This window comes from Zalophus californianus, chromosome X (genome assembly GCF_009762305.2).
Source record: "Zalophus californianus isolate mZalCal1 chromosome X, mZalCal1.pri.v2, whole genome shotgun sequence".
Classification (NCBI taxonomy): Eukaryota; Metazoa; Chordata; class Mammalia; order Carnivora; family Otariidae; genus Zalophus; species Zalophus californianus.
This window is the reverse complement of record NC_045612.1, coordinates 74,758,163-74,778,295: the sequence shown is the minus strand read 5'-3', so window position 1 is coordinate 74,778,295 and position 20,133 is coordinate 74,758,163. Positions and strand designations below refer to the sequence as shown.

The 20,133-nt window shown below is 38.3% G+C and overlaps 1 protein-coding gene and 1 non-coding gene across 2 annotated transcripts in view; one reads left to right on the top strand and one right to left on the bottom strand.

Annotated features, from left to right (window-relative positions):
* Nucleotides 1-20,133, top strand: part of AR (androgen receptor) — a 185,875-nt gene that overhangs the window by 73,706 nt on the left and 92,036 nt on the right. The gene's annotated exons all lie outside the window — the stretch shown is intronic.
* On the bottom strand, nt 11,813-11,919 carry LOC113931610. The gene has a single exon (XR_003522777.1). It is a non-coding gene; the product is annotated as a U6 spliceosomal RNA (small nuclear RNA).

Sequence of the window (20,133 nt, the reverse complement as noted above, 5' to 3'; positions counted from 1 at the left end):
AAGCTAATGATAAAAATGCAGACTGGGACTCTGTGCTCTTGATGCCTATTCCAGTGATAATTCAGTTTAAGCAGATTATTTGATAAAAAGAGTTTCTTACTTTAAAAAAAATACATATTTAGACAACTCAGAGATGGAGTTTATTTATTTATTTATTTACTTATTTTTGAGAGAGAGAGAATGAGTGGGGTGGGGCAGAGGGAGAGAGGGAATCTTAAGCAGGCTCCACATCCAACATGGAACTTGATGTGGGGCTTGACTTCCGGACCCTGAGGTCATGACTTGAGCCAAAATCAAGAGTCAGACACTTACCTGACTGAGCTACCCAGGTACCCAGGAGTTTATTTTCAATGAAATACAAAACACATTTTAAAACAAAGGTTTATTTTTATTTTTCAGATTAATTTTTTGAAAAACATCAGCATATGTTCTGTTAAACATATATCACATATGTGTTTAAGCATTTAGTTAAATGAATGTGCAAATATTCTAACCAAAGGAGCATAACTGTTTTTTTTTAAATTTCTCAATTATTTTAGTTGTGAATGTGAAACATTGACTTATATTCACAGAAATTAAGTAGACTTTTGGTCTGATACACATGAGAACCAAAAAGCATTGGTTTGAATGCTAACCTCATTCTCCCCTTTCTTTCCCTGCTTTTGCAAATCCTGGGACTACATCTAATTCCTTTTAAATTGTTTGGAACCTTAGCAAGCCAACCTGTCTGGATGTGGATCTGCCCAGATCATTCCCCATTTTAAAGCTCTCTCATGGCTCCTCATTGCCTGTAGGGCAAGGTCCAAGCCCCTTAGCCTAGCTTAATCACTATAGTCACTTGACTTCTAGTACTGCAGTCTTCCAGCCTTATTTTACACTTCTGCTTGTACATGCTCTTTCTCTGTTTGGGGCAACTGTCTTCTTGCCCAATTGCCTGCCTGAAAAACTAATTCAAATAAACATTATTTCTGCTACTTCTGTGAAACCCTTTCCAATCTTTCCACTCCAAGACTAAGTGTTTCTATGGGCAGGACTTCTGGAGTGGCAATTTTAAAGATCACGGTGGATCCTCTTCCCAACAAAACAGCCATTTAACTGGTAAAATTTATAAAAACAGCCATTTAAAATCTCTGGAAATTGTCCTAAGACATACAGCAAATAGGGAAACACTTATTCAGGAAAATCTAAAATTCTCAGTAAGAATAGCAGGAGGCAATGGCATTTGAACCATAATCTGCTCTCATCCTCACTTCTTGCTCTGTGTGATAGAAGCTGTTCTCCAGGCAAGTGAGGCCAAGAAGATGAGTGCTTCCTTTCCTTCCAACTCCTACTCAAGGGCTATAGTTTCACCCCCAGAGGGACAGGACATCAGCCTCTCTTATGCCCCTTAGCCCTGTATTGCAGAAGCACTATTCCAGAAGACTGGAGATTACCTAGTTTCTACTTATGAAGGCTCTGCCCCAGTGGTGGTAAGCCAAGAATGTTGGGGAACTGATTCTGCCTGACCTAACTCATATATAGGGTGAAGGTTCCATACCAAGAAAGGCAAGCCAAGAGGACTAGGGGCTACCATCACTCCCCAGGGTCCACTCCTTGAGCAGAGGAGTCACTTTGGGAGAAGCAGATCACTGTCCTTGGTCCCCAATTCCACTGCAGTGACACAGAGGTTCCACTAAGGGGGTAAAGCAGACCATTAGGATGGAGAGCTCCACAGGTCTGCCTGAGGGGACTGAATTTATTTGGAACAGAGCATGAGAAAGTTCATGCCTATGGGCTTTGTCAAAAACAGTGGAGATCTTGGAGGCTAACAGTTAAGAGGGGTTTGGTAGCTCCATCATACTAGTAGCAACAAGCTAAATACTAGACCAGATGGAAGGTTACCAGAGAGAACAAGGAAAATAGACAGCCAAGAAAAGGCTGTGTGTGATTACACTCATTTCTGATTCTGTGGAGTGCTGTGCACATGTGTAAGGCTGCACCCACTAAGGAGAAATGAGATCAAGATGAGGTGCAGACTCTAAAGCATTCCTCAAGCCACATGCAGATGCATCAATAAAATGTAGAAGGCTTAAGGCTGGAGATATTTAAGCACAAATCTTTGACCAAACATTGCCTGAACAATATGCTACTCTGACCCCGGGGCAACTCAGAGGAAGCCAGGCTTAATAAAACAAAACAAAACAAAACAAAACAAAAATCATACTTGTCTTTAGCAGAATGGAAGACTGTGCCCAGAGCCACACCCTTGAAGAGTGACCAGAGAGAGAACCTCTGAAAGACTTATCCCTGGCTGAATGTGGGGCAAAATTCTGAACTCCCAGAAATATGAAAGTAGTCTTCAAGCCACATGCACATCCAGTGCTAAAAAAATTTTAAGTCTAAGGAGGCTTAAAGTGCAACATTTAACCAAAAAGTGGTTTATGTAGATCTGGTGTTGACCTATGGGAAGCGAGTCTAAAAGATTAAAAACAAGGAAACATATCTGAGGAGAGGACATCAGACACTTCACAATGTGGGGGAAATAGACTTCTCAGAGTTAATCCAGCCAAGTCACTAAGTAAACAAATGACCAAACAGAAAATAAGAACAAGCTCCAGAAAGAGGCATGTCAGCATCCAGAGTTGTTACAATTAGTATCTGAAATATCCAGTTTTCAACTAAAAATTATGATATGTGGTTCCTAGTTTACCTCTATGGAAGTATTGAATCACAATTGTACACCTAAAACTAATATTACACTGTCTGTTAACTAACTGTAATTTAAATAAAAACTAGAAATAAATAAAAATAAATTTAAAAAATATGAGATGTACAAGTAAAAGAGAAAGTATGGCCCATACACAGGAAAAAGAAGTGGCCAACATAAAATGTCCATGAAGAAGCCCGGATGTTGGACTTACTAGACCAAGTAATATATTTATAGCTACTTTAAATATATTCAATGAACTAAAGGAAATAATTTCTAAAATACCAAAAGGAAAGCATGAGAACAATTTCTTATCAAATAGAGATCAATCAAGTGATAGAAATCATGAAGAAGAACCAAATGGAAAACCTGGAGTTGAAAAGTATAATAATTGAAATGAAAAATTCACACTAGAGGGGCTCAAGAATAAATTTGAGTTGGTGGAAGAAAGAATCAGTAAATTTGAACATAGATCAATAGAAAGTATGAATTTTGAAAAACAGGAAAAAAAGAATGAAGAAAAATGAAGAACCTCAGAGAAATGTGAGTCACCTTAGTTGTGCACCAACTTACATGTAATGGGAGTATCGGAAGGGGCAGAAAGAATATTTCAAGAAACAATGAGTACTATATTCCCAAATTTGATCCAAAACATTAATCTACATATCAAGAAGGTCAACAAACTCCAAGTAGGAAAAATGCAAAGAGATTGACACCCAGACACATCATACTCAAAATGTTGAGGCCAAATGTAAAGAGAAAATCCTGAAATTAGAAAGAGAGAAATGACAAGGGAACTGCAATAAGATTAACAACTGACTTCTCATAAAAAATAATGGAGGGCAGCAGATGGTGTTATAGAATATTCAAAGTGCTTAAAGAAAAACCTAAGAACCAATAATCCAGTATTCAGTAAAATTATCTTTTAAAAGTGAAGGTGAAATAAAAACATTCCAGATAAATAGAAACTGGGAGAATTTGTTGCTAGCTGACCTGCCTTGCAAGAAGTACTGAAGGGAAATGACACTGGACAATAATTTCAGTCCACATGAAAAAACAGAGCCACAGTAGAGGGAATTATGTAGATAATGATAAAAAGTAGAATTACAGGGGCACCTGGGTGGCGCAGTTGGTTAATCGTCTGACTCTTGGTTTCAGCTCAGGTTGTTATCTCAGGGTTGTGAGATCAAGCCCCACGTCAGGCTCCATGCTCACCGTGGAGTCTGCTTGAGATTCTCTCTCCCTTTCCCTCTGCCCCTCCTACTCATGGTCTCTCTCTAAAATAAATAAATCTTTTTTAAAAAGTAAAATTTCATATTTCTTTTTTTCTCTTGATAAAAATTAATTGCATGAAACAATATCTGTAAAATTGTATTGTTGGTTGCTGATATATAGAAATATAATATACCTGTAAAAACATTTGTAAATATAATAAAGTGCAGAAAAGAAGAGTGGGAATTAAGCTAAACTAGAGTATGGAAATCATATCAGATAGTAAATGAACTCCACAGAAAGAAATGAAAAAATATAAATATGATTAATATAAAAATCTCTGTAACTGTGCTCTCCTTTACTAGTTTTAAATAAGCTATTAAATATAGACATATGATTATATAAAGCAAAAAGTATAAACACGCATTGTTTGGTAATACAGAGACAAATTATGTATAATAGTTATATAAGGGGAGACTGGATCTGTAGAAGAATAAGGTTTTTATAACCTCTTGGAATTTAGTATAAACCTGAGGTAGATTCTGATGATTTAAGATGCATGTTAGAAACCCCAGAGCAACCACTCAGAAAATTTTTTTTTTTGGAGAGGGAGAGAAAGAGAGAATCCCAAGCAGGCTCCACGCCTGGTGCAGAGCCCAACGTGGGGCTCAGTCCCACAACCCTGAGATCATGACCTGAGCCAAAAATCAAGAGTCAGGTGCTTAACTGACAGAGCCACTCAGGTGCCCCCACTGAGAAAAAAAATGTAAATATAGTTTACAAAAATGTAAAACACAGTTAAGATTGTTCACTAGAAAATACATATGCAACTAATGAATCATTAAACATTAACATCAAAAACTAATGATGTATTATATGATTGCTAATTGAATTTAAAATAAAAAAATACCTACTTTAGCAAAAGAGGTGGCAAACGAGTCATGGAGGAAAAAGTGGTAATGAGAAATAAGAAAACAAAAAAATCAAAATGGAAGAGGTAATTCTAACTATAGCAACAATAACATTAAATGACAATAAGTTAAATAAATCAAAAAGTGAGATTGTCAGCACAGATAAATAAAACAAGGTATACATATATGCTGTCTACAGGAGACTCACTTTGGATTCTAAGACACAAATAGGTTAAAACTGAAAGGATGGAAAAAGATATTCTATGCAAACAGCAATCAAAAGAGAGCCTAGATTAGCTCCTTCTAATTTTAATCAAAATAGACATTAAGACAAAACTAGTTTTAGAGATAAAGGACATATTGTTATAATTAAGGATTAATCAATCAAGAAGATAGAACAGGTATAAACATATGTGTACCAAAATATAGAAAAGTAGTTCAACAATAATAGTTGGAAGGTTCTATCCATTATATGGAACAACTAGACGGATCAGCAAGGAAATAGAAGAGTTGAATAACAAAATAAAACAGCTAGACCTAATAGACTTTTTTTTAAAGTTTTCATTTAAATTGTAGTTAGTTAACATACAGTGTAATATTAGTTTCAGGTGTGATTCACCACTGCCATACAACATCGAGTGCTTATCACAACAGGTTCACTCCTTAATCCCCATCATCTATTTTACCCATCCCCACCTACTTACCTCACCTCTGGTAACCGTCAGCTTCCCCTCTATAGTTAAGAATACATTTCTTGGTTTATATCTCTCTCTCTGTTCCCCCTTTGCTCACCTGTATTGTTTCTTAAATTCCACATATGAGTGAAATCATATGGTATCTGTCTTTCTCTGACTGAGTTATACCTCAGCATAATAAAGGCCATCTGTGAAAAACCTACAGCTAATATCATCCTCAATGGGGAACAACTGAGAGCTTTTCCTCTATGGTCAGGAACAAGACAAGGATGTCCACCCTCTCCACTGTTATTTAACATAGCACTGGAAGTCTTAGCCCCAGCAATTAGACAACAACAAACAAAATAAAAGGCATCCAAATCAGGAGGGAAGAAGTAAAAATTTCACTATTTGCAGATGACATGATTCTATATGCAGAAATCCTGAAAGACTCCACCAAAAAACTGCTAGAACTGAAAAAAAATTCAGTGAAGTTGCAGGATACAAAATCAACATATAGAAATCTGTTGAATTTCTATACACCAATAGGCAGCACCAGAAAGAGAAATTAAGAAAACAATCCCATTTACAATTGCACCAAAAATGATAAGATACCTAGGAATAACCAAAGAGGTAAAAGACCTGTACTCTGAAAACTATAAAACACTGATGAAAGAAATTGAAGCTGACACAAAGAAATGGAAAGACTTTCTGTGCTCATGGATTGGAAGAACAAATATTGTTAAAATGCCTAAATCTACACATTTAATGAAATCTCTATCAAAATACCAAAGCATTTTTCACAGAACTAGAACAAGCAATCCTAAAATTTGTATGGAACAACAGAAGACCCTGAATAGCCAAAACAACCTTGAGATAAAAAAAAAAAAACAGAGCAGGAGGCATCACAATTCTGGACTTCAAGTTATATTAGAAAGCTGTAGTGATCAAAACAGTATGGTACTGGCACAAAAATGGACACCTAGATCAATAGAACAGAATAGAAAACCCAGAAATGAACCCACAACTATATCGTCAATTAATCATTGACAAAGCAGGAAAGAATATCCAATAGAAAAAAGTCAGTCTCTTCAACAAATAGTGTTGGGAAAACTGGAGAGCAACATGCAAAAGAATGAAACTGGACCACCAAACACAAAAATAAATTCAAAATGGATTAAAGACCAAAATGTGAGACCTGAAATCATCAAAATCCTAAAGGAGAACACAGGTAGCAACCTCTTCGACCTCAGCCGCAGCAACTTCTTCCTAGAAACATCACCAAAGGCACGGGAAGCCAGGGCAAAAATGAACTATTGGGATTTCATCAAGATAAAAAGCTTTTGCACAGCAAAAGAAACAGTCCACAAAACCAAAAGACAACCGACAGAATGGGAGAAAATATTTGCAAATGACATATCAGATAAAGGGCTAGTATCCAAAATCTATAAAGAACTTATCAAACTCAACACCCAAAGAACAAATAATCCAATCAAGAAATGGGCAGAAGACATGAACAGACATTTTTCCAGAGAAGACATCCAAATGGCCAACAGGTACATGAAAAAGTGCTCAACATCGCTTGGCATCAGGGAAATCCAAATCAAAACCTCAATGAGATACCACCTCACACCCATCAGAATGGCTAAAATTAACAAGTCAGGGAATGACAGATGTTGGCGGGGATGTGGAGAAAGGGGAACCCTCCTACACTGTTGGTGGGAATGCAAGCTGGTGCAACCACTCTGGAAAACAGTATGGAGGTTCCTCAAACAGTTGAAATTAGAGCTTCCATTCGATCCAGCAATTGTGCTACTGGGTATTTACCCCAAAGATACAAATGTAGGGACCCGAAGGGGTACGTGCACCCCAATGTTTATAGCAGCAATGTCCACAATAGCCAAACTGTGGAAAGAGCCAAGATGTCCATCGACAGATGAATGGATAAAGAAGAGGTGGTATATATACACAATGGAATATTATGCAGCCATCAAAAGGAATGAGATCTTGCCATTTGCAATGACATGGATGGAACTGGAGGGTGTTATGCTTAGTGAAATAAGTCAATCAGAGAAAGACATGTATCATATGACTTCACTGATATGAGGAATTCTTAATCTCAGGAACAAACTGAGTGTTACTGGAGTGGTTGGGGGTGGGAGGGATGGAGTGGCTGGGTGATAGACATTGGGGAGGGTATGTGCTACAGTGAGCGCTGTGAATTGTGCAAGACTGTTGAATCACAGATCTGTACTTCTGAAACAAATAACGCAACATATTTTAAGAAAAAAGAAAAAGAAGAAGATAGCAGGAGAGGAAGAATGAAGGGGAGTAAGTCAGAGGGGGAGACGAACCAGGAGAGATGATGGACTCTGAAAAACAAACTGAGCATTCTAGAGGGGAGGAGGGTAGGGGGATGGGTTAGCCTGGTGATGGGTATTAAAGAGGGCACATTCTGCATGGAGCACTGGGTGTTATGAACAAACAATGAATCATGGAACAGTACACCAAAACAAATGATGTAATATATGGTAATTAACATAACAATAAAAAATTTAAAAAAAAAGTTCTTACTAGATAAGTCTCCTGAGGCCAGGGAAACAAAAGCGAAAATAAACTATTGGGACTAAATCAAAATAAAAAGCTTCTACACAGTGAAGAAAACAATCAACAAAACTGAAAAACAGCCTATGGAATAGGAGAAGATAATTGCAAATGAGATATCTGATAGAGTGTTAGTATCCAAAATATAGAAGGAACTTCTAAAACTCCACACCCAAAAACCAAATGATTCAGTTAAAAAATGGGCAGAAGACATGAATAGACATTTTTACAAAGAAGACATCCAGATGGCTTATAAACACATGAGAAACTGCTTAACGTCAGTGATCAGGGAGATACAAACCAAAACTACAATGAGATATCACCTCACACTTGTCAGAATAGCTAATATTAACAACAGGAAACAAAATGTGTTGATGAGGATGCAGAGAAAGGGGAACCCTGTTATACTTTTGGTGGGAATCCAAACTGGTACAGCCACCCTGGAAAATAGTATGGAGATTCCTCAAAAAGTTAAAAATAGAACTACCCTATGACAAGCAATTGCACTACTAGGTATTTACCCAAAGAATATGAAAGTACTAATTCAAAAGGATACATGCAGCCCTATGTTTATAGCAGCATTATCTACAATAGACAAATTATGGAAAGAGCTCAAGTGTCCATTGATGAATGGATGAAGAGGTGGTACATATATACAATGGAATATTATTCAGCCATAAAAAAGGAATGTAATTTTGCCATTTGCAACCACATGGATGGAGCTAGAGAATATCATGGTAGGCCTAATAGTGATGACCTAATGTGACAAACACATCACTCAACAATAGCAGAACACAAAGTCTTCTCAAATGAACATTAAACATCTTGCAGAGTAGACCATATAATAGGACACAAATTAAGTTTTTAGTGTTGCAAATTTTACAAAGTGAAAACCCAACCCACAGAAAGGGAGAGCATGTCTGAAAATCATATCTAATAATGACCTTGTATGCAGAATATATAGAGAACTCTTACAAACAAATAATAAAAAGAAAAATAACCCAATATAAAAATGGGCTAAGCATTTGAATAGATATTTCTTTGAAGAGTATATACAAATGAAAAGATGCTCAATATCATTATCAATTAAGGAAATAACAATCAAGACCATAATGAGATAAAACTTCATACCGACTATGAAGGTTAATCATCACCACCACCACCACCATCGTCATCATCATCATCATCAATTATCATCAAGTATTGGCAAGAATATTGGAAAACTGGAACCCCCATATACTGCTGATGGGAATAAAAAAAGTTGCAGCTGGTTTGGAAAACACTTTGGGAGTTCTTCAAAAAACCAAACATGACAGTTCCCTCTTAGGTATCTAGGTAGAGACTTATAGCATCTTCTTTCTCAGGTATATATACAAGATGATTGAAAGCATTATATCCACATGAAAACTTGTCAGTGTTTATAACAGCTTTGTTAATATCAGCCAAAAGGTAGAAACAACCCAAATGTCCACCAACTGATGAATAGATAGATGAAAGGTGGTATATCCTTGTAATACAATATTACTCATTCATAAAAAGGAATGAAGTATGCTACAACATGGATGAACCTTGAAAGCATCATGCTAAGTGAAGGAAGCCAATCATGATTGGCCATATATTATATGATTTCATTTATATAAAATGTCCAGAATAGGCCAATTCATTGAGACATAAAGTAAATGAGGTTCACAGGGGCACCATGGAGGGGAACATGGGAGTTCCTGCTAATGAGTATGGGGTTTTGTTCCTGGGTAACAAAATATTCTGGAATTAGATAGTGGTGCTATTTGCACAACTCTGTAAATACACTAAAAAACATTAAATTATATATATATACACACATACACTTTATTGTTTACTTTAAATGGTGGACTTCATGGATGTAAATTATGTCTCAGTGAAGCTGTTTAAAGATTGTGTTTTGGGGCACCTGGGTGGCTCAGTTGTTAAGTGTCTGCCTTCGGCTCGGGTCATGATGCCAGGGTCCTGGGATCGAGCCCCACATCGGGCTCCCTGCTCGGCGGGAAGCCTGCTTCTCCCTCTCCCTCTGCCTGCCGCTCCCCCTGCTTGTGTTCCCTCTCTCGCTGTGTCTGTCTGTCAAAAAATAAATAAAAAATCTTAAAAAAAATAAAGATTGTGTTTTCCCCCACTACCATGTTTTTACATCGCTCTGTATTATTCTCACTTAACAATTTTTTTAATTATATTTTAATAGCTGTTTGCCTATGATGGCTTCAAGAAACAGGGTCTGCTGCTTGCTTCTTTCTGTGTCCCTGGCACATAGAAGAATTCAGTTGCCACCTTTTGAATGGGTGTGAAGGCTTTGATAAAGATAAAGAGCTGTAGCAAATACGGAATGTGGCAATTTTGTTACCTATATACAAATCTGTAAGAGACCAGTTCCATGGTTAGAGGGGTCATTATAGAAAATGCACTTCTCTGGGCGCCTGGGTAGCTCAGTTGGTTAAGCAATTGCCTTCGGCTTGGCTCATGATCCTGGAGTCCCAGGATCGAGTCCTGCATCAGGCTCCCAGCTCAGCAGGGAGTCTGCTTCTCCCTCTGACCCTTTCCCCTCTCATGTGCTCTCTCTCATTCTCTCTCTGTTTCAAATAAATAAATAAAATCTTAAAAAATTTTTAAAAAGAAAGAAAATGCACTTCTCCCTTAAGCATAAGTGAGCTTTGGCATATCTTACATTAAAACTTCTAATTTTGATTTACATTTTTATAAAAGCATGTTTTTTTCCCTTCAAATCCTACACAATATTCTTGATTTTGTTTTCAGCTGTAGCCACAACTGTTTGCTTATCTAGGAATAAAAATAGAATTTTAAGATATAATTACATTTGCTTCCAACAGTGGTGTGCAAATGGTATTAGTGTAAATCAGTCAGGATTTCTGAATATCTATGACCAGTTGTGGTGGCCAGAGTTTATTTTAGCCTTGTGTGTATACAGTGAAAGAATATTCAAATGGATGTAGCTGTTATTTTTTTTCTTTTTATTTTTTTTAAGATGTCATTTATTTGAGAGAGAGTGTGTGCACGAGGGATGAGAGAGGGGCAGAGGAGGAGGGAGAGGAAGAGGGAAAGAATCCCAAGCAGACTCCATGAAGAATGCAGAGCCTGACTCGGGGCTCGATCTCATGACCCTGAGATCATGACCTGAGCCAAAACCAGAGTCGGATGCTTAACTGACTGAGCCACACCGGTGCCCCTAGTTGTTATTTTTTGATGCATTTCTTTCCAGTTGCAGAACCTTAGGCAAGTTGCGATGTCTCACTGTGCTTTAGTTTCTTCATCTATCGTTTCTACCATGCAAGGTTGTGGAGAAGATACATTATGATAATTGATATGAAAGCACCTGAAATATACACTGCACGTAGATGATGGTGATGATGACAGTAATAATGATTATGATGGTGGTGGTGTGCTGTGGCATCTTATTTTGTTATTCAGTGCATATTACATACCATGTACTTGCAGAACATCTAACATGAATTAGCTCACTTAATCCACATAACAACCAGGTGGGTAGATGTTGTGACTATCTCCATTTCATAGATGGGAACTGTAGTTGCTCAGTACGTGTGACTATAGGTGTCACGGTGCTGGCATGTGGTGTTAAGTAAATACTAGCTTTCTTCCTTTACATGGGTATTTTTTCTTGTCTCTATCCAAGTCAGTTGTAGATGTTCAGAGACCACTGGTTTGCTTTGTTTTGTTTTTTTAATGTGGAACACTTAACTAATTTGTATGTCATCCTTGCACAGGGGCCATGCTAATCTTCTCTGTAATGTTCCAACTTTAGTATACGTGCTGCTGAAGTGAGCATGAGACCACTCTGTTTTTATATGGGTATAGCATAAGCATCTAGGCAAATTGTGTTTAGGATATTGATTGATTGGTTAGTTGTGTTTAGGACATTTAATGAAAGTGCGGCACAGGGCCCCAGGCAGCCCAGTATTACTTAGCCCCATGAAAGGTCTCCAGACCACTCTAGTCCTCATCAGATAGAATTTTGCCCTTTTCAACTTCCAAACTGCAGGAAGCAAGAACCACATTTCAGATCCACTATTTCCTCATTGCCTAAGAAGTTTGGAGAAGGAAGGGAAAAATGAAGGGGCGGAAATTGGAGAGGGAAATGAATCATGAGAGACTATGTACTCTGAGAAACAAACTGAGGGTGTTAGAGGGGAGGGGGGTGGGGGGATGGGTGAGCCTGGTGATGGGTACTAAGGAGGGCATGTACTGCATGGAGCACTGGGTGTTAAGCGCAAACAGTGCATCATGGAACATTGCATCAAACACTAATGATGTACTGTATGGAGACTAACATAACACAATAGAAAAAAAAAAGAAGTATGGAGAAAAAAGTACAGCTTTCCAGAGCTGAGAGGGGAAGAAAATTATATCACTGTCCTCTCCCATCTACTTAGAGAGGGCATTGCATTTTCAACTTAGCTGGTTATGCTTCTTGTAGTATGATGTTTCCTTTTTCTCACCCTCAGTTGCCAGCTCCCACCTGGCTTTTTGTCATGCCTGTTTGCCCCTGGGAGAAAGCAGCTGAAGCTTGCTTCTCAGGGGAGGTTGAAGGTTAAACTGCTCCCTTTGCCAGGAACACACCAACCTAGTTTTCTGCAAGCTATGTTCATTTGTTTTCTCATTCATTCATTCATTCATTCATTTACAGGTTCAGTAAATATTTTTTAAAGGCTTATTTATTTTAGAGAGAGTGCACATGTGAGTGGGGGAGGGGCAGAGGGAGAGAATCTTCAAGCAGACTCCCTTCTGAACCTGGAGCCCCATGCCGAGCTCAATCCCACAACTTATGACATCATGACCTGAGCTGAAACCAAGAATTGGCCGCCTAACCCACAGAACCACAGAGGCACCCCTGGGTTCAGTAAATATTTAACAAACACTACTTAGGAGCCAAGCCATGTGCTAGGCACTGGGGGTAGAACAGTAAACAAAAAAACTCGGCAACTCTCAAGGAATTGATAGAGATAAACAAGTGAACCCACAACCTGGTTCTGCTTTGAAAGCTAACTGTCTGGTGCTCCTGATCTCACGATCACAGAGCATTTAGCCTACATCTCATCCTCCTTTGGAGATAGGGCATTACTGAACCAAGTACTCAAGAGTCGGTCATTTGGAGACTAAATCATGGAATCCTAGAAAACTAGTACCAGGAGCAAGGCAGCAGAATGGAAGGAGCGTGGAACACATAGTCCGAAGTTACTGTGTCTAGGGCCAGCTCTGTTGCTCACTGGCTTAGCTCCTCTGACTCCTTTTGCTCATCTGGAGAATGGGATTAATGAAAATCTCTATATGGAAGGGTTGTTGGGGAAAGTAAATAAGATACTTCTCAGTCAACTGTTTATCTCCTTACCCTGCTGTACTTATCAGTAGCTGAAATTATTTTTTGAGTCTTTATATGCTTGTTTCATGTACCTCCCCCAAAGTGGAAGCTTCCTAAAGGCAGTCAGTCACTTTGTATGACTTTTTCATCACTGTATCCTTAATCTAATGGTGCCTGGTTTATGGTAGGTCCTGAATACATTCTTATTGACAGAATGGATGATAATGAATGTGAAGGTATTTTAAAATTTATGAAATGCTGTTCATATAATTGTTGTTAAGTTAAACATCTCTAATCCAACACCCTTGTTTTATAGATACCAGAAAGCAGTTTGGTATATTAGAAAGAGTGCCAGATTAGGAATTAAAACCAGAGTTCAAATTACAACCCTGCTACTTTCTAGCTGTACCACTTCAGACAACTTGCTTAACCTCCCCAAACTTTCCCTGACTCATCTGTTTGCCTCATAGAGTGGTTATGCAGATCTCAGGAGATAAATGTGTTATCAGTGAGCTTTATGTACTTGAAATGCTCTGCTAATGCAGGTTTTATAAGATGAGACAACTGAGGGTCAAGATAAAAGGTGACTGGTCCAAGGTTGCTATGGCAACAAGTTAGTATCACAATTTATGATGGAATCTCAGGCTTCCAACTCCTAGTCTAGTATACCAAAGCAGATTCCAGAGCAGAAACTGTGGAGGAAAATAAACAGTGGCCAAGGATAAGGGAAAGCAGGCTCTGCCTGACAGCAACTTATCTGTTCATAATAATGGCAAAGGGGAACTAGTAAGGTACTGTGTCAGAGACCACATGATCACTTTGCAGAATGGAAAGAGCTTTTCATCAAGTTGAACAATTCATATATGTTTATCTAACAATGACACTTCCACCAGCTCTTTACTTCACTGTCACCTAGTTAAAAAAGATGCCAGGTATGACACAGTTTCCTTCTCAGTTTTTATCCTAGATTACATTTTGTTAAACTCTGTGTTTAATTGTAATATAGAAGGAAAGTAAGGCAAGGTAAGAGTATGTCAAGGAGCTGTTCTCCATTTTTGCTGAGGACAGAGGAAAAATATATTCTCAGGGATTTGGGTTAGATACGAGGAAGAATCTGTAGGCAGGAAGTGGGAGATACTATGATCAAATAGATATTGTTAAATATTTGGTATTTTTAAAGAGAGGTTTTCATTTATCTGATATAGTTTAGCAGTGTCCTAATTAGAACTCAAAAGTTGTTTAGGATCTATCTTGGCCTTCAAATTGAGATGTTGTTTAAAAGGCAACATGGCTGTTTTCCAACTTTGTTGTGAGGCTTAAGAGTAAATCAAGGAGGAAGGAAAGAGGGAGGTGAGTTGAGCGGGAAGTGCTTAGGCAGTATCTGGGCTAGACACTGGAAATTCATCAATGAATGCCACATGATGGATGGGAAACAGACACATACATAGATTATTTGTGATATAAAACATTATAGGTGCTTCTGAAAGGACTGTGCAAGTTGGGGACGTGATCATATTCCATCTAAGGCATACAGAGTCAAGAAGGGCTTCATGGAGGCGCCTGGGTGGCTCAGTCAATTGGGTGTCCACCTTCAGGTAGGGTCATGATCTCAGGGTCCTGGGATCGGGTCCCGCATCGGGCTCTCTGCTCAGCAGAGAGTCTGCTTCTCCCCCTCACTCTCTCTCATAAATAAATTAAATCTTTTTTTCTTTTAAAGAAGGGCTTCATGGAGTAGGTGATGGCCTCTTGGGCTGGGACTTGAATTATGAGATAACATGGCAAGGGAGACAAATGGTTGGGAGCACTGCAATGTCATTCCAGTTGGAGGGAATGGCCATGTAAGCAAAGACACAGGGGGGCAAAATAGACTTAAAACAGAAGAACTGAAACAGGGTGGTACGGCTTGAAGTTCATATGGGAAAATTTGTGGAAGAGATAAGGAGCTAGAAATAGGCCTTGAATGCCAAGCTAATGCTTTGAATTTGTATCCAGTAGGCCAAGTGATTTTTAGTGTCTGCCTGAGATCACTTAAGCATTTCATAAAATTACAGATACTCAGGTTTCACCTGTAGCTTCAGATTCAGACAAATCTGGGCTAAGTTAAGGTGGGATCAGAGCTCTGTAGCTCCTCCAGGGATTCCGATGCATCAGTGAATTAGGCCACTGCTGTAGACCATAGGGAATTATTAAAAAGTCTTAAGGAGGAGAGTTACAGAAGCAAATGTTTTAGATAGAATTCCTCTGGGGTCCTATGTAATTTATGGATTGGAGAGGATCAGACAGAAAGCAGAAAGACTTCAGTAAGAGAGTTGCAGTTATTTTGAAGGTAAGGTTGTGTGGGGGGAAGGGTGGGTGTTATTAAGGCAGTAAATTAAAAGATAGTAGTCACTGATTGGGTGGTGATGGTAGGTGAAACACATTGAGGAAGTATATTATTACATTATATACAGAATAACTCATGGTTTTATATATATATACACACACACACACACACACACACACACACACACACACACACACCCCAGTCTCTCTCTCTCTCTCTCTCTCTCTCTCTCTCTCTCTATATATATATATATATATATATATATATATGCAGTGAGAGGGGCAGAGAAAGAGGGAGACAAGCAGACTCACCGCTGAATGGGGATTCACAACACGGGGCTCAGTCCCAGGACCCCAAGATCATGACCTGAGTCAAAACCAAGAGTCAGATGCTTAACAGACTGAGCCCCCCAGGAGCCCCCCATAGGTTGACTCTTGCATATTCTAGGCCCTGGGAAAAGTTAGTCTACAGAATGTGACTAAAAACATTGCTCTACAGAACTCTGGCATAGGGGTTATAACACCTGGCTTCTAGTCTCAGGCCTATCTCTGGGAAACTGTTTCTTCTAGTCAGTTCTCTGTCATTTTCTGGGCCCCAAATTTCCCCTGAACAATGAGAGAGACTAAATCAGTGGTTTGAATCCCTGATTGGACATTAACATCAATAACATCAACTTTTTAAAAAATAGGATGCCTGAACTCCACCTAAATTCAATTAAATCAGAATTGGGGGATGGAAAGCTCCCCTAGCGATTTTACCATGCACCCAAGGGTGAGAAACACTGGGCTAGATGATCTCTGAGAACCATCCAGCCCTGACAGTCAATGACAGTGCTATGCCATATAGCATGGTAGACAAAGCATAGGTTTTGGAATTAGCCAGACATGCATTCAAATCCTTACTCTTCTACTTTAATTAGCTCTGTGGTCTTGAAAAAATTAATCAATGGCTCTGTACTTCTGGCTCCTCATTGTAAAATGGAGATAGTCTGTGTATCCTGTAGTAGTAGTTGTGAGGATGAAGCATCTTTGACAGTGCTTAATACATAGTAAGCCCTCAATCTCTAGTATCAGAAGTTCAAATGGAGGATATGAAGAAAATATTGGTCCAGTAAGATTTAATGTAAATTAAAAACAAGTTGTTTTCTCATTTCCTGTTTTTTTTATAATGGATTCCGGAAACAAAGAATGTGGAAACATCTCTCAGCCCTCAGATTTGATGACATTGCAGAAAGGAATCTGGCTAGTTCTTCCATGGCTGATTGGCTGAGATGACTAGGAAGCCATTGGAAAGATTTTGGCTCATGGAATACAGCAGATGTGGCTTGGGAGACGTAAAGGCATGACTGTAATAAGGATTCATCTGTTCAGCCCCATTTCTGAAAGTGATTTCAGAAGAAAAGGACAGCTTGGTCATTTTGGTGAGGCACTCTGATAAAAACAGTCTTACTGCCACCCTTCCAGCTGTCTTGGCATATTTGTCAGTTGATATAAACTACAGGAAAATGTAAATCATCAGGAGGCCTACAACTACTGGATACATAGTGATAAGTAATTTTTCTATTCATACATGTCTCTGCATGTCAGGTCTGTGGCTTGAGTACACATTAGAACCATGGGCATCCTCATCCAATCTATTCCAGAGTAAATGTTTGACAAGTATGTAAAACATCTAGCTAGATTGGTAAGAGCATTTTAGTACCTGGTGGGCAGTACTTTCTAGTACCCCCAGGCAAAGCACACAATTTTCTTTTCCTGTGTATCTTGGCCCCTTTTATAGCATTTTTTTCTTATACATTGCATTATCCATTTGTGCACTCATATTAGCCCAAAATGAACCCATGAAAACTCCTTTGCAAACAGGGGCTTTGTCTTTCTTATCTTTACATACCCATCATTTAGCAGAACTCTCCCTTCATAATGTATGAATGATATGAATTTTGAATGGATGAATGAATGGTATGAGTGATGTCTCTTCTTCCTCCCTTCATGACACACAATGAGGATTACTGTGTATGTGTATGTGTTGGGGGAAGGAGTGATTTTTGTAGCTTGTGAAATATAACCTGGCTTAGAATATCAGGAAGGCTTAAACAATGGTAGAGTGAAGACTGCCATAAAGCTACCTTTTCATAAAAGCAACAAACATACTAGCAAAAATTGTGAAAACCAATTTCTCCAGAACTCTGGAAAGGAAACAAAGTCTAGCAACAATCTGAAGTGCACTTATTCAAGAAAAATGACTATATGTTCTCTAATCACATGAAAGTAATTAGAAATCAATAGCAGAAGGAAATATGTGAAATTCACAAATGTGTAGTATTAAATAACACACTCCTAAATAAGTAGTGGATCAAAGAAATCAAAGGAGAAATGAGAAAATTCTTGAATAACAGCAAAAATGTAATATATCAAAACCTATAAGATACAAATAATCTAAAGCAGTACTTAAAGGGAAATTTATAGCTATGAATGCCTAATGCTGTAGTCTGAATGTGTTTCCCTTGCAAATTCGTATGTTGAGATCTTAATGCCTAGTGTGATGGTATTAAGAAATGAGGTCTTTAGGAGGTACTTAGGTCATGAAGTGCACCCTCATGAATGTGATTAGTGCTTTTATAAAAGATAGTGATTAGAGTTTGCTTGCCTTTCTACCCTGTGAGAATACAAGGAGAAGTCTGCATATTGGAAGAGGCCCCTCACACAATGCTGGCACCCTGATCTCAGACTTCCTGACTCTAGAACCATGAGAAATAAATTTCTGTTGTTTATTGGCCACCCAGTCTGTGGTATTTTGTTGTACTAGCCAGAACAGATTAATACACCTATATTAATAAAGAAGAAAAATCTCACATCAATAATTTCACTGTTCATGTTAGGAAACTAGAAAAAAGCAAAATAAAAACAAAGATACAGGAAGAAATATTAATAAAGATTAGAGGGGAGATAAATTAGGTAAAAGATAGGAAGAATCAATAGAATCAATGAAATCAAAAGTTACTTCTTTGAAAAGATCAACAAAATTGACGAACCATTAGATTGAGAAAAAAAGAAGATTCACATCACAAAATCAGCAATGCAAGTGAGGGTATGACTACCTACCTTAAAACAATAAAACAGGATTAAATGGCTTCTAGAGTTAAGATGGCAGAGTAGTAGGGGGACCCTGAACATACCTGGTCCTTTGAATACAGCTAGATCAACATTCAACTATTTTGAACAACTAGGAAGATGATCTGAGGATTAAGGAAAGGGTCTGCAAGTTGGAGTGAGAGAACATGGCGGATGCAAGGCTTATCTTCACAAACAAATCAAAGCACACCTACTTAAAGGTCCAAACACTCCCCACTACAAGCAAGGAAGAACTCTGTAGAGGAAAGGCCAGTGGGAAAGAGTGGCCAAAACACAACAGCAGAGTGTACACAGCATACACCAGAATCAGTTCTTGAAGTTTTGGTTGTTGTAGTTGTTGTAGTTGTTGTTGTTGTTACTGCTGCTTTTGCTGTTTTTTTTTTTTTTTCTTTCATCCTTCCTTACTGGAAACAATGACTAGAAGGAGAAACTCTGCCCAAAAGAAAGAATACACACCACCAGGGATATAATCACTACAGAAGTAAGTAAAAAGTCTGAACTAGAACTTAAAATGATTATAAAGATACGAGCTAGGCTTGAAAAAAAGGCATAGAAGACATGAGAGAATCCCTTACTATAGAAATAGAATAACTAAAATCTAATCAGGCCAAAATTAAAAATGCTATTACTGAGATGTAGTAAAAAATGGAGACTTTAACAGTAAGGATAAATCAGGCAGAAGAGAGAGTCAGTGATACAGAAGACAAAATGATGGAGAATAAGGAAGCTGAAAAGAGAAAAAGACAACTATTGAATCTTGACAGGAGACTTTGAGAAATCTGCAATTCAATAAAGTGAAATAATATCCAAATAATAGCGGTCCTAGGAGATGAAGAATGGAAGAAAGGGACAGAAGGTTTATTTGAACAAATTGTACCTGAGAACTTCCTTAATCTGGGGAAGGAAACAGGCATGAAGTACAGGAAGCAAAAAGAACCCCCCTCAAAATCAATAAAAATAGGTCAATACCTTGACATATAATAGTGAAACTTGCAAATTTCAAAAGTAAAGAGAAAATCCTGAAAGCAGCTTGGGACAAGAGGTCTTTAACCTACAAGGGTAGACATAAGGCTAGCGGCAGAAATGTCCACAGAGACCTGGCAGGCCAGGAAGGACTGGCATGATATATTCAATGTGAGAAATGGGAAAAATAGGCAGTGAAGAATACTGTATCCAGCAAGGCTGTAATTCAGAATAGAAAGAGAGATAATTTCCAAGACAAAAACTAAA